The sequence below is a fragment of the Rattus norvegicus genome, chromosome 14 (genome assembly GCF_021556685.1).
Source record: "Rattus norvegicus strain SHRSP/BbbUtx chromosome 14, alternate assembly SHRSP_T2T, whole genome shotgun sequence".
In the NCBI taxonomy this organism is placed as follows: Eukaryota; Metazoa; Chordata; class Mammalia; order Rodentia; family Muridae; genus Rattus; species Rattus norvegicus.
Window position 1 is genome coordinate 104,736,525 of NC_141547.1, and position 18,863 is coordinate 104,755,387.

The 18,863-nt window shown below is 39.9% G+C and overlaps 1 protein-coding gene across 1 annotated transcript in view; it reads right to left on the bottom strand.

Annotated features, from left to right (window-relative positions):
- Positions 1-18,863, bottom strand: part of Vrk2 (VRK serine/threonine kinase 2) — a 120,723-nt gene that overhangs the window by 79,712 nt on the left and 22,148 nt on the right.

The following is an 18,863-nucleotide window of genomic DNA, read 5'->3' on the forward strand; positions in this document are numbered from 1 at the left end:
TAACTGCTTATATTTCACTAGGGGTTAAAGTTCCATTTAGATTGTTTATGTGATCTAGATTTAACTTTGGTAAGCAGTATATATCAACAAAACTATCCATTTCCTTTAGTTTTTCCAATTAGGTGAAGGGTAGATTTTCTAAGTATGCTTTTATGATTCTCTGGTTCACTCTGGTATCTTTTGTTATGTGTCCCATTTTTATCTCTAATTTTGGCCAACTTGGATATTCTTTCTCCATCTTTTGGTTAATTTGGTTAAAGGATTACTTATCAATCTTACAGATTTTGTGAAATCAACTCAATTATGTTGATTCTTAGTATTTTGTTTTGTTTAAATGTTGCTGATCTCAGTCATAACTTTGACCACTTCTTGCTGTCTATTCCTTTTCGATATTATTTTATTTTATTGTTCTATGCCTTTCATCTGTGCTATTGAGTTACTAATATGAGCCTTCTCCACTTTTTATGAAAGCACTTAGTCCTATGAACTTGCCTCTTAGAACCGCCTTGTTTATGTATGTATGTATTCATTTTCGTTCAGTTCTAAAATTTTTTAATTTCTATCTTGACCCATTCTTCATTCAGTAGTCAGTTGTTCAGTTTCCATGACTTCATAAACTTTCTGTTGTTGTTTATATCCAGATTTAATCTGTGTTGATCAGATAGTATATAGTGTGTTATTTCAATTATTTTGTATTTGTTGAGACCTTGTTTGTGTCCAAGATGTGACCATTTTGGAGAAAGTTCCATTAGCTCCTGAAAATAAGGTACATTCTTTTGTGTTTGGGTGAAATGTTCTCTAAATATCTATTATATATTTGATATATATGATCTCATTTAGTTTGACCATTTCTCTATTTAGTTTTTGTCTAGGTTATAGGTCTTCCTTCCACCTGGTGTTGTTGGCCATGGCCCATGAGGATGAAGGGAGTTAACCAACAGGGTTTCTGACAGCCCGTTAGTGCAATGGAAATAGCAGACTTTTCTCCAGAATCAGCTTTGGGGAGACCAAATTTACTGGGCATGAATCAAGGGTTATATAGTTTGGGGGAAGTACAGTAGGGTTATCCAGGGTGGGCACGGGTCAATGGCTGAAGGCTAAGGTAATGAGATGCCTCTTTAGCATGGGGAGGCATTCCAGGAATCTAAAGTGCTTGATGATCAAGTTCTTATAGGGAAAAAGGAAGCCGAACCTGCATTCTAACCAAGACTAGGTGACCTTCTGAAGCTAGAGAGCATAGAATGTATGAAGCTGAAAATTAACAGTAGAAAAATGAGGATTTCTCCTAGCTTATGTTAACACTGTCAAGAAATCCAGTCTGTTAAATGTCTGAGTCCTGGGTAATTTCAATATGTGTGTTCCCACCACTATGTAATCTGAATCTTTCTTTTACATTCCTTCATATGAACATAATCATGTGTTCTTACACACTTGAGGCATCTCCATACATTCCATGATTTAGCTACACATCCTTCTCAAACTTACAAGTTATACACACCTCAACCTAAAATCAACTGACCATAAGGTCCTTGGAGACAGGGGTTTACATAGACCAACATTGTTCCAGTTGTCACTGTTCCAGTTACATTAGAATAATCAATTACTTGAAAAATTAAGTGTCTATTTTTAACTATAAGCCAAGCCTATTTTACATACTAAAATAGTGGCAAAAATACTGCAGTATCTGGTTTTGATTTCTAGTGAAACAAAATCAGGTATTTCTCAAATACTTACATATTACAATATTGCAACAAATAATAAAGCCAAATAATAACACTGACAGAAATTGTCACCTCTGATATATGAGTGCATCTGGGAACTAATAACATCTTACAGATGTTGTCCAGCATGTAACAACTAAACGTAACTGTCACTGCACATGAACTCAACCCTAGATGTCCCTTTGTCATCTATTGATCCTGCATATTGATGGCAATTTTACACAATAGAATTGTCATTGAATTGATGTTAACAAAAACTGAACTGTCATTAAGTAAAATTGCTACACATATAAAAATTAATGACCCCAGAATAGAGTGGTGGGTGGAACATTTGAAATGAGTGGGGAGAAATGTTAGCACAGCACGACCCTGATAGCTGAGTACTCTACGATTGCACAAATGACTATTTTTAAGATATTTTATCCAACTTTAATAGGCAGCACTAAATATTAGACCTATATTGAGTCACACACACACACACACACACACACACACACACACACACAAATGAATCAAGACAAAAACAATGATTCTGAACTGTGTTAATGTCTAACACAGTTCAATAAACACACATGAAAATGAAATATCACTTAATAAAATTTCAAGAATCTTCATGAGTTTAAGTAGTTATTAACTAAAACAAGAAAATGCCATATTGTTAAAACTCACGTTAATCCATAACTACTGATAAATCACAAACTTAAACGTGATGATGACAAATTGCTAGGTTAAACAGATAGTAGAAAATAAACTAATACATCAAAATTAAGTAACGTAACTAAGAGTTAGAACATGGAGGTTCAAACCTGAAAAAACTGAGAGAAGAATTAGATAACAAGCAATCATGAAACTGTATAATAAATATAACTTGAAAGAATATAACAATAGGTTAAAGATATATAAATAAACAACTAACAGAAGTAAAGGAAAAATCTATGACAAAGTGAAAGAATAGTGGAACATTCAGGACATTCAAAAACATACAGGTAGACAGACAATAATGTTCAGTTCACAATTTGTTTCTAGAAGCTAGACTTAAAAACAGTAAAGAACATACATTCTCTCCCAGAATGTATAAAACATTGTTTTTAAACTGTCCAAATTTATATCTATAAAATAACTCAGTTTTTAATTTCTTTTCATTAAAAAACTTCTCATATATCCCCACCTAACTCCTCTCAGAGCCTTTTCATTTCCTAACCAACCAACTTTGAGAGCTCTTTCTCTCTCTCAAAAAAACAAACAAACAAACAAAAAAACCAACAAACAAGCAAACAAAAATCAAGGTCAAACAAAAAATAAAAACCAGTAAAACAAAAATACTCAAACAAAACACACACACACACACGCCTCAAAAAACATGGTGTCTATCTTCTGTTGGCTAACTATTCTGGGCATGAGGCCTGTATTGGAAGGTAGCCACTCCACAGGAGAAAAAGGATTTTCCCTTTGCCAACAGGTAACTGTTACAAATAGCTTCTTGGTTAGGGGTGGAGCTATGTGTCCAGTTCCCTTTCTCCATGCTGGTTATGCAACATGGAGAAATCAAGCAAGTTCCCAATTAGAAGCTTCACCAACATTAATATTGTGGTGCTGAAAGTTACTCCTTATACTCCTAGAGGAAAAGAGCAATCACAAATATCACCCAACTATTAAATTGTGATGTACAACAGTGAACTGTGCGCAATAGTGACACAAATGTTATAGGAATAACCAAGTACTTTTTGACTGGATTTAAGGCCCAAGTCATTAAATGAAACCCATTCCTGACACTACTAAAGTGACCAAGAACCTGAGACTAAATAGGTCACAAACTCCAGGGGGAAATCTACTATCATCCTGTTGAAGAACCAAAGCCATCAAATGACCCCTAACGACATAATACTACACTACAGAGCAGTACATCACAGAAGACTCTTCTTGCAGTAGCTGCTAATTAACAGATACCCTAAGCAAGAAAACATGAACAAGAGAGTGAGAGACTCTGAAGCACTCAGCCCTAAACACAGTATCTTCCCTAAATGTAATGTCTTCAACAAATCCCTTCCCTCAGGGATCAGGTCCCTACACAAAAGAGGAGGCACACAAAGGTGATGGATGACTCTGATGTAACAGTGCCTTCCAGATACAATAGGGCTGTTACAGTATGAACTCAACAAAAACTGTGACAGAAAGTGCAAGACATACATAAATTCATAAAATAACTCTTAAAAATATTAAACCATGCTCTCTGACCACAGTAAATGTTTCCTAAGGAAATAAGAAAGTGTAAGAAAACCCATGAAATGCATAAGACTATGTAATAATGAAAATATATTAAAACTAATTGGGATGCAGTTTAAAATTTTCTTGTCTTCCTTTGTGCGATGGTTGGCCCAGGGAGTGGAATGTGAGGGTTTGCATATGCTTGGCCCAGGGAGTGGCACTATTAGGAGGTGTGGCCTTGTTAGAGGAAGTGTGTCACTGTAGGATGGGTGTGGAGACCCTCCTCCTAGCTCCTCCTAAGATGTGGGGTCTGTTCCTGGCTTCCTTCCGGTAAAGATGTAGAATTCAGCTCCTCCTGCACCATGCCTGCCTGGATGCTGCCATGTTCCCGCCGTGATGATAATGGACTGAACCTCTGAACCTGTAAGCCAGCCCCAGTTAAATGTTGTCCTTTATAAAACTTACTTTGGTCATGGTGTCTGTTCACAGCAGTAAGACCCTAAGACACTTTGCTAGAATGTAAACTGAACAATAGAAATAGCTCTTTTTTTATTCAGTTGTGTCTTGAGCATTGATTCAATATTTAGTAGTTGTGTTAATGAATTGATGCCGTACTTAGAAATTTATAGCATGAAATATTATTTTTAAAAACTATAAAATGAGTAGCCTGCATGGCCAACTTAACTCAGAAAGCTAAAGATATAAATAAAAATTAATAAAATCAAACTTAAAAGATTTTAAAAATCTTAATTTAGAAGATTTTTAAAAAACCCTCCTATAGTCTGCATACAGTAATGAACAAATCTAGGAAACACATAATAGTTTCTAAATACCATTCCTGGTTAAAGGAACCAGGGCTGCTTAGAGAACTAGCTGACTGCAGAGCTGAGCCAGGCAAAGCAAGATAAGCTACTTAAGTTATAAGGTATATGATAGTAATAAGTTTTAATCTAAAGAAAAATGTCTATTGACCATAGTGATACAAATAATTGAATAAACAAATGAGAAAGATAAGGCAATACTTTCTTTTCAGTAAAATTAAATTAATAAATGGAGAATAAATCATAAAAATCCAAAATCAATGTTGGAAAACATCACAGTAATGACCATAGTAAGCAAAATTTATTAATGAAAGCTAAAACTAACATGCAAATGGATGAAAAGAACCAAGTGTCAGCATTCCTTTCTACAATACACTACTTGTAAGTGGAAATTCATATCTGAAAGTGAGAGGCCCTGCAAAAGCAGACAGGCAGCTATCTGATCAGGCTGGGAAGAAATGGCACAGAGAACAATGTTGTATGGCCCACTGATCCTTCTGATTGAAGCACACAAAAGTTGGGGAATTAATAGAACTCAGAGCAAGTTATATGTGGTATTGTTGACCTTATTCTTGTATCGACAGAACAGATTTTGCTACAGTGCTCAGTGGCAGTGCAGGAGACTCCAATATATTTAATTTTCACACTGAGTTTTTCAACAATGCTAGAAGCTCTGGACTGCAGCCAAAGAATAAATGGAAGAGTGGGTAGAGGTGGGTAGAGGACAAGTGTCCATGAGAGTGGGGAGAGGTGGGTAGAGGACCAGTGTCCATGAGAGTGGGGAGAGGTGGGTAGAGGACAAGTGTCCATGAGAGTGGGGAGAAGTGGGGAGAGGACCAGTGTCCATGGATTACTCTGCTCACATTCCTTTGGGAGCACCTTATAGTTTAGGGGTACTTACTTCTTTGAACCAAATTAAGACATTTTAAATCCTTTCTGTGAGCCCCAAAAGCATGTTGAAAAGAGGAGGGTAAATGGAATGGCCACTAAAAGTAGGGGTAGCCGGATCTTCTCTAAAAGGAGAAACAACTCATCTACTTGGACAGTGATAAGGGATGGAATGATTCAGATAGGATTTTTCGCTCACCCAAGAACAAGGAGGAAGCTCCAAAGAACAGAAATGACTCAGCGAAGTCCACAAATTAGCAACATGAAGACTCATGTAACAACCAACACTGACAGAATTACAGAGTACTCCAAGCTTGCTTCACAGGAATTATCCTCTGCACTCCAAAGCATAGTGACGGTTAACATATCTGAAGTTTTCAACGGAAACACCAAATGACGCTTTAAAACACAAGGATAAAAAGGACTAAGCCCATAAAGGAGAAAGCAAGACAGAAGAATCACTAGACATTGTGCATATGTGTATAATCCCACATAACCAAGACGTTGAGGTGGGGAGTGACTTGAACTCTAAAGTCTGGGAGCAGACCGGACAACACTGCAAAGCTTAGTCTCAAACAATAAAATAAAATAAAACAAATCAAAATAAAATATCAAAGAGTTTGTCCAGTGGTAAGAAAGTAATTGTTATCCCAGATTTAAGACTTTTTTAAAAAAGGCATTAAGACAATTGGCAGTTTCAAGAGCCATATGTAAGTTAATGTTATAGTATCACATAAATTAATGTATTATATCATGTAAGTTGATGGTATTGTACTGGGGCTGATGACCAGAATATTGGTACTGGGGTTTTCTAAGACTTGGACAGACTGAGTGACTAATACACAGGTACTCTCCTCTGCTAAGCATTTTATAAATCTGAAACTTAGAAATTACAAAGTGAAACTTTAGAAGTAAAAACTGAAACGAAATAAGTAAAAACTTAAAAGTGCTCTTTAAAATTAAAAAGTGATAATTCTATGCCCAAATTATTCAAAGAAAAAAAGGAAAACAAGATAGAAGAGATTTAGAAAAAATTATAATGTTATACCATAAACATATTACAAGAAATGTTGAAATGGAGATTGACAGTTACACACACACACACACACACACACACACACACACACACACACACACAAAACCAAGTTTCCAAGAGCACTTCAAAGAATAAATGTAGAAATTCATAAATGTAGAAATTAAAATTAAAATCATTAGAGCAGATGGAGGGGGGTAGGGCATTCAACTCTTATCCTTCTCATCGAATGTGACTTTAGAACTTGTGCAGAAAGAAAAGGCAGTGGGGGCTAAAGAGATGGATGGCACAGCGGTTAAGAACAATGGTTGCTCTTCCAGTGGTCCTGAGTTCAACTCCCAGAAACCACATGGAGCTCACAACCATCTAAAATGGGATCTGATGCCCTCTTCTGCCACGTTCCATTATATGCACTCATACAGAAATAAACATTTAGAAAGGAAGGAAGGAAAGAAGGAAGGGAGGGAGGGAGGGAGGGAGGGAGAGAGAGAGAGAGAGAGAGAGAGGCAGTGGGGTCACTCAGATGCAATTCTAGCTTCCTGTCCAACCTAACCTGAGCTTAGAAAAAGAAAGGGAGGGCACTGCAGCTCTTCTTAGAACCACAGAGAACCAGGTTACAAAGTGAACCACCTCCGGAGAAGTAGAAAAAAAGTGAACACGGAAGCATTCTGGATTGACAAGGCCAAAGTGGGTTCTCACATTGAAGAGTCAAGAAAAACTAAATAACAAAAAAGAAAAAGAAAAAAGAAAAGACAAAAAGAAAGAAGGTTCTGTCTACATTTATGGAATGCGTTTTGATAAGCGGTTCAGTGAGAGACTGTTTAGAGGGACAGTGGAAAGGATGAGAGGAAGAGAAGGAGGAACGTCGATAGAAAAAAAAGACAAGAGATGGAGAGACAGTTAAAGATCTATTTAGTCAACTACAGTTGTGCATGCCAGCTACTTGAGAGACTGAAGCAAGAGAATTTTTTGAGCACCAGAGTTAAGGAAACCACAAGCTAGACTCTATCAGGCAGTGAAAATGGTGTGACTACCCTCAAGGGTTCTCCTTGCTGACAGCCACTGCTGACAACAGCTGTGAAGGTAACACTGTTCCCTGAAAACCACAGGCCGACCCAATCTGTGGAAGCTTATATTTACTTTCACTAGAGCTCCCCTCCCTCTTTAAAAGGCCTTTTAAAAACATTTTATTTCTCTCTCTCTCTCTCTCTCTCTCTCTCTCTCTCTCTCTCTCTCTCTCCCTCCCTCCCTCCCTCCCTCCCTCCCTCTCTTTCTCTCTGTGTGTGCATACAAATGTACAGTTTAGTGCAGGTACCCACAGAAGCAAGGAGACAGTGCCAGGTGCCCTGGAGCTGGTGTTACAGACAGTTTTAAGTATGTCCCCAACCCTTCCCCAAAGTTATCCTTTTTTTTTTCCATTTTTATTAGATATTTTCTTTATCTGTATTTCAAATATTATCCCCCTTCCCGGATTCCCCTCCAGAAACCTCCATCCCATCCCTCACCCCCTGACTCCATGAGGGTGCTCCCCACCCACCCACCCACTCCCTCCTTCCTCCCTGCCCTGACATTCCCCCATACTGGGGCATCAAGCCTTGACAAGACCAAGGGCCTCTCCTCCCATTGATGCCCAACAAGGTCATCCTCTGCTATATATGCTACTGGAGTAATGGGTTGCTCCATCAGTACTCTTTGATTGGTGGTTTAGTCCCTGGGAGCTCTAGGGTGTCTGGTTAGTTGATATTGTTGTTTTTCCTATGAGGTTGCAAAGCCCCTCAACTACCTCAGTCCTTTCTCTAACTCCTCCACTGGGGACCCTGTCCTCAGTTCAATAGTTGGCTGCTAGCATCCACCTCTGTATTTGTCAAACTCTAGCAGAGCTGCTCAAGAGATAGCTGTATCAGACTCCTGTCAGCATGTACCTCTTGGCATCCCCAGTAGTGACTGGATTTGGTGACTGCATGTGGGATGTGTGGCAGTCTCTGGATGGCCTTTCCTTCAGTCTCTGCTCCACACTTTGTGTCCTGTGAGTATTTTGTTCCCCATTCTAAGAAGCACTGAAGCATCCACACTTTGGTCTTTCTTCTTCTTGAGCTTCATGTGGTCTATAAATTTTATCTTGGTTATTCTGAGCTTTTGGGCTGATACTCACTTATCAGTGAGTGCACACCATGTGTGTTTTCCTGTGACTGGGTCACCTCACTCAGGATATTTTCTACTTCCATCCATTTGCCTAAGAACTTCATGAAGTCATTGTTTTAATAGCTCAGTAGTACTCCATTGTATAAATGTACCACATTTTCTGTATCCATTCCTCTGTTGAAGGACAACTGGGTTCTTTCCAGTTTCTGGCTATTATAAATAAAGCTGCTATAAGCATAGTGGCATAGTGGAGCATGTATTCTTGTTATAGGTTGGAGCATCTCAAACAGCAAGCAAAACCTTGTAGGAGTCAACTCACTAACCTACCTAGGCCTCTTCCTGCTGGTAAGAGTTCGACTGGCTATCTAGTCTTTACACATCTTTCCTTCCTTTGCTTCTTGATAAAGTCTTCCTCTTCTGCACTCACTCACAATCTGCAGAACTTATTTGTGAGGCTTGTAAGACAGGGACCTGTCTCTGGCTACTGGTGCTAAGAGCTCTGTGGCTGGTCCTCCTGATTCTCTGAGACCTTTGCACCAAAGTGCCAAGTAAACTCCATTGCACTCAAGATCACTCATTCAGAAACCAGCCAGTCAACATGACAAGATCTTGTCTCAAAAAGAAAACAAGGGAGAAGCCAATGCTGAATAAGAATATACCTCAGTGTCAGTGCCTAATATGAGGAAGGCCTGGGGTTTTATGATCAACACTTCAAACACAAACACCATGTGGTCTATGGGATGCAACAAAAGGAATGCTAACCTGGAGATTTATAGTGCTGAATATATACATAAGATTAGAAGCTTTAAAATCCATCTTTTAAGGTTTTACCTTAGCAAAGGAAAAAGAGGGTTCACCAGGAAGATGCTGAACAGGAAAAGGCTTTTGCCACTGAGCCTGATGACCTACATTCCATGCCTGGAACCTACTTGGTTGATGCAAGGAGGTTACCAACTTCTGCAAGTTGTCCTATGACATCCACAAAGGACACCAGGGCATGTGTGTCTTGGGTTTGCACACATGCATATATATGCATACACATATACACATATACACATATACACACATACACACACACACACACACACACACACACACACACACACACACGCAGAGAGGAAAAAGAAAAAGAAAATATTTCAAGGAGAGTAATACAAGCCACCTAAACCAAGAAGATACCAGCTTTTGAGCATAAAACCAAGAACATCAGAAATAGAAATCTGAGAAAGACCCGAGGATCCCGGCCCGCAGCAGCTCTATGCTCCCAGACCCCGTGGGAAAAAGACCTCACCACCTGGTCAGGTGGGCACTCCTGAGGCTGCAGAGCGGAAGAGACCACCAACACTGCCCACCCCTGCCCACATCCCTGGCCCAAGAGGAAACTGTATAAGGACTCTGGGCTCCCGTGGGGGAGGGCCCAGGAGTGGCAGGACCCCTGCCTGAGACACCGCCAGAACCTGAAGGAAACAGACCGGATAAACAGTTCTCTGCACCCAAATCCCGTGGGAGGGAGAGCTAAACCTTCAGAGAGTCAGACAAGCCTGGGAAACCAGAAGAGACTGCTCTCTGTACATCTCGGATGCCAGAGGAAAACACCAAAGGCCATCTGGAACCCTGGTGCACTGAAGCTCCCGGAAGGGGCGGCGCATATCTTCCTGGTTGCTGCCGCCTCAGAGAGCCCATGGGCAGCACCCCTCGAGAAAACTTGAGCCTCGGGACCACAGGTAAGACCAACTTTTCTGCTGCAAGGAAGCTGCCTGGTGAACTCAAGACACAGGCCCACAGGAACAGCTGAAGACCTGTAGAGAGGAAAAACTACACGCCCGAAAGCAGAACACTCTGTCCCCATAACTGACTGAAAGAGAGGAAAACAGGTCTACAGCACTCCTGACACACAGGCTTATAGGACAGTCTAGCCACTGTCAGAAATAGCAGAACAAAGTAACACTAGAGATAATCTGATGGCGAGAGGCAAGCCCAGGAACCCAAGCAACAGAAACCAAGACTACATGGCATCATCGGAGCCCAATTCTCCCACCAAAACAAACATGGAATATCCAAACACACCAGAAAAGCAAGATCTAGTTTCAAAATCATATTTGATCATGATGCTGGAGGACTTCAAGAAAGACGTGAAGAACTCCCTTAGGGAAACACAGGAAAACATTAATAAACAAGTAAAAGCCTACAGAGAGGAATCGCAAAAATCCCTGAAAGAATTCCAGGAAAACACAATCAAACAGTTGAAGGAATTAAAAATGGAAATAGAAGCAATCAAGAAAGAACACATGGAAACAACCCTGGATATAGAAAACCAAAAGAAGAGACAAGGAGCTGTAGATACAAGCTTCACCAACAGAATACAAGAGATGGAAGAGAGAATCTCAGGAGCAGAAGATTCCATAGAAATCATTGACTCAACTGTCAAAGATAATGTAAAGCGGAAAAAGCTACTGGTCCAAAACATACAGGAAATCCAGGACTCAATGAGAAGATCAAACCTAAGGATAATAGGTATAGAAGAGAGTGAAGACTCCCAGTGTAGAGAGCGGCGCGGCGAAACAAAAATGGCGCCGACATCCAGCCTTGTCTGGATATAAACGACTTACTGCGCATGTGCAGGCTTGTCCCCTTGCTAGGGCTCCCTCTAGTGGTGAACAGCGGTACTGCACATGTGCAGTTTATGCACCAGGTGTCAGTTGACCGTTAATATACTAATGAGGTGATTCATTCTCCGCCAATCCCTGGAGGACGAGTAGTGGGGTGATCCAAGCCCCACCAATCCCTGAGAGATAATTAGCATACTGTTGTCTATATAAACCGAGCGATTTTGCTGCTCGGAGTCCCTGTTCAAGAGAGCTGTAACACTGAGAAGAGCTGTAACACTAAGAAGAGCTGTAACACAGTAAAGGCTTGCTCGCAGAAGAATCCTGTTGCCGAGTGTCGTTCTTGCTGGCGGGACACTGGGCGCACGACATCCCAGCTCAAAGGACCAGTAAATATCTTCAACAAAATCATAGAAGAAAACTTCCCTAACCTAAAAAAAGAGATACCCATAGGCATACAAGAAGCCTACAGAACTCCAAATAGATTGGACCAGAAAAGAAACACCTCCCGTCACATAATAGTCAAAACACCAAACGCACAAAATAAAGAAAGAATATTAAAAGCAGTAAGGGAAAAAGGTCAAGTAACATATCAAGGCAGACCTATCAGAATCACACCAGACTTCTCGCCAGAAACTATGAAGGCCAGAAGATCCTGGACTGATGTCATACAGACCCTAAGAGAACACAAATGCCAGCCCAGGTTACTGTATCCTGCAAAATTCTCAATTAACATAGATGGAGAAACCAAGATATTCCATGACAAAACCAAATTTACACAATACCTTTCTACAAATCCAGCACTACAAAGGATAATAAATGGTAAAGCCCAACATAAGGAGGCAAGCTATACCCTAGAAGAAGCAAGAAACTAATCGTCTTGGCAACAAAACAAAGAGAATGAAAGCACACAAACATAACCTCACATCCAAATATGAATATAACGGGAAGCAATAATCACTATTCCTTAATATCTCTCAATATCAATGGCCTCAACTCCCCAATAAAAAGACATAGATTAACAAACTGGATACACAACGAGGACCCTGCATTCCGCTGTCTACAGGAAACACACCTCAGAGACAAAGACAGACACTACCTCAGAGTGAAAGGCTGGAAAACAACTTTCCAAGCAAATGGTCAGAGGAAGCAAGCTGGAGTAGCCATTCTAATATCAAATAAAATCAATTTCCAACTAAAAGTCATCAAAAAAGATAACGAAGGACACTTCATATTCATCAAAGGAAAAATCCACCAAGATGAACTCTCAATCCTAAATATCTATGCCCCAAATACAAGGGCACCTACATACGTAAAAGAAACCTTACTAAAGCTCAAAGCACACATTGCACCTCACACAATAATAGTAGGAGATTTCAACACACCACTCTCATCAACAGAGAGATCATGGAAACAGAAATTAAACAGTGATGTCAACAGACTAAGAGAAGTCATGAGCCAAATGGACTTAACGGATATTTATAGAACATTCTATCCTAAAGCAAAAGGATATACCTTCTTCTCAGCTCCTCATGGTACTTTCTCCAAAATTGACCATATAATTGGTCAAAAAATGGGCCTCAACAGGTACAGAAAGATAGAAATAATCCCATGCGTGCTATCGGACCACCACGGCGTAAAACTGGTCTTCAATAACAATAAGGGAAGAATGCCCACATATACGTGGAAATTGAACAATGCTCTACTCAATGATAACCTGGTCAAGGAAGAAATAAAGAAAGAAATTAAAAAAAAAAGAAAGAAATTAAAAACTTTTTAGAATTTAATGAAAATGAAGATACAACATACCCAAACTTATGAGACACAATGAAAGCTGTGCTAAGAGGAAAAGTCATAGCGCTGAGTGCCTGCAGAAAGAAACAGGAAAGAGCATATGTCAGCAGCTTGACAGCACACCTAAAAGCTCTAGAACAAAAAGAAGCAAATACACCCAGGAGGAGTAGAAGGCAGGAAATAATCAAACTCAGAGCTGAAATCAACCAAGTAGAAACAAAAAGGACCATAGAAAGAATCAACAGAACCAAAAGTTGGTTCTTTGAGAAAATCAACAAGATAGATAAACCCTTAGCCAGACTAACGAGAGGACACAGAGAGTGCGTCCAAATTAACAAAATCAGAAATGAAAAGGGAGACATAACTACAGATTCAGAGGAAATTCAAAAATCATCAGATCTTACTATAAAAACCTATATTCAACAAAACTTGAAAATCTTCAGGAAATGGACAATTTCCTAGACAGATACCAGGTATTGAAGTTAAATCAGGAACAGATAAACCAGTTAAACAACCCCATAACTCCTAAGGAAATAGAAGCAGTCATTAAAGGTCTCCCAACCAAAAAGAGCCCAGGTCCAGACGGGTTTAGTGCAGAATTCTATCAAACCTTCATAGAAGACCTCATACCAATATTATCCAAACTATTCCACAAAATTGAAACAGATGGAGCACTACCGAATTCCTTCTACGAAGCCACAATTACTCTTATACCTAAACCACACAAAGACACAACAAAGAAAGAGAACTTCAGACCAATTTCCCTTATGAATATCGACGCAAAGATACTCAACAAAATTCTGGCAAACCGAATCCAAGAGCACATCAAAACAATCATCCACCATGACCAAGTAGGCTTCATCCCAGGCATGCAGGGATGGTTTAATATACGGAAAACCATCAACGTGATCCATTATATAAACAAACTGAAAGAACAATACCACATGATTATTTCATTAGACGCTGAGAAAGCATTTGACAAAATTCAACACCCCTTCATGATAAAAGTCCTGGAAAGAATAGGAATTCAAGGCCCATACCTGAACATAGTAAAAGCCATATACACCATACCAGTTGCTAACATTAAACTAAATGGAGAGAAACATGAAGCAATCCCACTAAATTCAGGGAATAGACAAGGCTGCCCACTCTCTCCCTACTTATTCAATATAGTTCTTGAAGTTCTAGCCAGAGCAATCTGACAACAAAAGGAGATCAAGGGGATACAGATCGGAAAAGAAGAGGTCAAAATATCACTATTTGCAGACGACATGATAGTATATTTAAGTGATCCCAAAAGTTCCACCAGAGAACTACTAAAGCTGATAAACAACTTCAGCAAAGTGGCTGGGTATAAAATTAACTCAAAGAAATCAGTTGCCTTCCTCTATACAAAAGAGAAACAAGCCGAGAAAGGAATTAGGGAAACGACACCCTTCATAATAGACCCAAATAATATAAAGTACCTCGGTGTGACTTTAACAAAGCAAGTAAAAGATCTGTACAATAAGAACTTCAAGACACTGAAGAAGGAAATTGAAGAAGACCTCAGAAGATGGAAAGATCTCCCATGCTCATGGATTGGCAGGATTAATATAGTAAAAATGGCCATTTTACCAAAAGCGATCTACAGATTCAATGCAATCCCCATCAAAATACCAATCCAATTCTTCAAAGAGTTAGACAGAACAATTTGCAAATTCATCTGGAATAACAAAAAACCCAGGATAGCTAAAGCTATCCTCAACAATAAAAGGACTTCAGGGGGAATCACTATCCCTGAACTCAAGCAGTATTACAGAGCAATAGTGATAAAAACTGCATGGTATTGGTACAGAGACAGACAGATAGACCAATGGAATAGAATTGAAGACCCAGAAATGAACCCACACACCTATGGTCACTTGATTTTTGACAAAGGAGCCAAAACCATCAAATGGAAAAAAGATAGCATTTTCAGCATATGGTGCTGGTTCAACTGGAGGTCAACATGTAGAAGAATGCAGATCGATCCATGCTTATCACCCTGTACAAAGCTTAAGTCCAAGTGGATCAAGGACCTCCACATCAAACCAGACACACTCAAACTAATAGAAGAAAAACTAGGGAAGCATCTGGAACACATGGGCACTGGAAAAAATTCCTAAACAAAACACCAATGGCTTACGCTCTAAGATCAAGAATCGACAAATGGGATCTCATAAAACTGCAAAGCTTCTGTAAGGCAAAGGATACTGTGGTTAGGACAAAACGGCAACCAACAGATTGGGTAAAGATCTTTACCAATCCTACAACAGATAGAGGCCTTATATCCAAAATATATAAAGAACTCAAGAAGTTAGACCGCAGGGAAACAAATAACCCTATTAAAAAATGGGGTTCAGAGCTAAACAAAGAATTCACAGCTGAGGAATGCCGAATGGCTGAGAAACACCTAAAGAAATGTTCAACATCTTTAGTCATAAGGGAAATGCAAATCAAAACAACCCTGAGATTTCACCTCACACCAGTGAGAATGGCTAAGATCAAAAACTCAGGGGACAGCTGATGCTGGCAAGGATGTGGAGAAAGAGGAACACTCCTCCATTGTTGGTGGGATTGCAGACTGGTAAAACCATTCTGGAAATCAGTCTGGAGGTTCCTCAGAAAATTGGACATTGAACTGCCTGAGGATCCAGCTATACCTCTCTTGGGCTATACCCAAAAGATGCCCCAACATATAAAAAAGACACGTGCTCCACTATGTTCATTGCAGCCTTATTTATAATAGCCAGAAGCTGGAAAGAACCCAGATGCCCTTCAACAGAGGAATGGATACAGAAAATGTGGTACATCTACACAATGGAATATTACTCAGCTATCAAAAACAACGACATTATGAAATTCGTAGGCAAATGGTTGGAACTGGAAAATATCATCCTGAGTGAGCTAACCCAATCACAGAAAGACATACATGGTATGCACTCATTGATAAGTGGCTATTAGCCCAAATGCTTGAATTACCCTAGATGCCTAGAACAAATGAAACTCAAGACAGATGATCAAAATGTGAATGCTTCACTCCTTCTTTAAAAGGGGAACAAGAATACCCTTGGCAGGGAACAGAGAGGCAAAGATTAAAACAGAGACTGAAGGAACACCCATTCAGAGCCTGCCCCACATGTGGCCCATACATATACAGCCACCCAATTAGACAAGATGGATGAAGCAAAGAAGTGCAGACCGACAGGAGCCGGATGTAGATCGCTCCTGAGAGGCACAGCCAGAATACAGCAAATACAGAGGCGAATGCCAGCAGCAAACCACTGAACTGAGAATAGGACCCCCGTTGAAGGAATCAGAGAAAGAACTGGAAGAGCTTGAAGGGGCTCGAGACCCCATATGTACAACAATGCCAAGCAACCAGAGCTTCCAGGGACTAAGCCACTACCTAAAGACTATACATGGACTGACCCTGGACTCTGACCTCATAGGTAGCAATGAATATCCTAGTAAGAGCACCAGTGAAAGGGGAAGCCCTGGGTCCTGCTAAGACTGAACCCCCAGTGAACTAGACTGGTGGGGGGAGGGCGGCAATGGGGGGAGGGTTGGGAGGGGAACACCCATAAGGAAGGGGAGGGGGGAGGGGGATGTTTGCCTGGATACCGGGAAAGGGAATAACACTGGAAATGTATATAATACTCAAGTTAATAAAAAAAAAAATCTAAAAAAAAAAAAAAGAAATCTGAGAAAAACAACAGACACAAAAGCTAGTTCAGAGAAAGAATAACTTGAGAAAATCTCTAATCTAGACTGACCAAAACAAAAATAGAGAGAAACACATTGTGCTAGTAACTCAACCACAGGAACTAAGACTAACATATTATTGTTAGTTGCAAGGCCAACAGCAGAATGTTAGATACAATGTGGCTGAACGTGAAAAAGAAAAGGACCTACTAGTTGACTGAAGAAACTTACCAGTCTGAACACACACACACACACACACACACACACACACACACACACACACACACACAAATTAGCTTTCCAAAATGGAGTGAACCAAGCCCAACCCTGGTCTAGCTGGGTTAGCTGCAGATTTCCATAAACACTTAAGTAAGTAATCATAGCAAGAGTTTAAAAGGTCTAATAAAAATAAATATAAAATGAACAGTTCCTAGCATAGTCTATGAAATTTGCCTCAGTTTAATACCAAACTACATCAATACGTTAACAGAAAAAGAAAGCACATGATCGTTGTATACTAACTCTGATATTGCTGCAAAATCCCCATCAAAATATTAGACATTCCAATAAAAACTAATATAGTCACAAACTGTATATGAAAGTTGACTCAGAGTCATTTAGCCTGTACTACTGCTAGGCATGGTTCCTGAATGAAGCAGGAGGAAACTGAGGCCAGGCTGGTGCAATGGTCGAAGGAGAAAAGAATAAAAGAGGCAGAGATAAAAAGCAGGAAAGGGATATAGACGTATGGAAAGCAGATATAAATGTACACGACAAAAGCATAAAACCTCCAAGAGATAGCAGTGAGGTAATATGGATATCAGAACCAACCACAAAATATAATCAATGAAGAAAAACTAAACAACTGAACTTAAATTAATTTTTTTTCTGTTTTGTAGAAGACACTGTAAACGGAATTTTTAAAAAATCAACAGTTTGAGAGAAACTATTTGGAAAGCATTTTGACATCTGACAAAACACATAATAAAATATACAATGTGCTCTTAAAATTCAAAACCAGTGTCCGGCAAGGAAAATTTCTGGTCAAGGGAGTTTAAGAGATCTTGACACAACACAGATTGTTGCCAGTATTCTGTCTCTAGCAGTGCGTATGTCCAGAAATGAGCTCAAGTTGGACTATAGTACAACAATAGTTTCTACTGCTTAGATCAAAGTCAGCATTCTGCAGGAACTTAGGAAACAGGTTGGGTTCCTGTCTCCAAAAGAAGTCATTCTCATTGCCTCTGGCAGAAGGGACAGAGGGCTCTCCACTCACTTATGCCTGTGGTTGAATATTAAAGCCATGCTGGCCTCCAGACTCCCTCAGTCCCTATTCACATGTACTTGTTATACATTTCAAAGCCTACACCAGCCTCCTGGCTCTTCACCACTGTTAGCCCCCAGGCAGTTCCAGAGTGGAGGCTCCCTTTATAATGGGAAAGTTTCCACAGGGCTACTTCCTCTATTCTCTTGCTATTTCCTTCTCTTCCACTGTTTCCCAGCCCCGGCTATATCCAGTCTGCTTCTTTTTTCTCTCTACTCTGGACCTTCCCAGATGCCTCTGGATATCGTCCCTCTCTTATCCACAATACAAACCCTATCCTCCCTGTTCATGGAGCAGCGATTTTGTGTACGGCCCCCAGCATACAGCCATTCCCCTTGATGAACTTGAAGGTACAACCCTACTACTAAATATCACATAATTCAAACATAGAAATTGGAGAAATCAAGCTAGAACTGAGTCTCCTCTCTTAAGATTGGCTCTCACCATATCAGAGGTCTCATGTAAATACCCTTAACGCTTAAAGAACATCATAAAAGCTTACAAGAGCCAACAGACTAGCTAGGAGGGCTTCTATGAGACAGTGTCTTCTAGATGTGTCTGGAAATCTGCACTCATAAAAGCTCAACAATAGGGTTGTCTCAA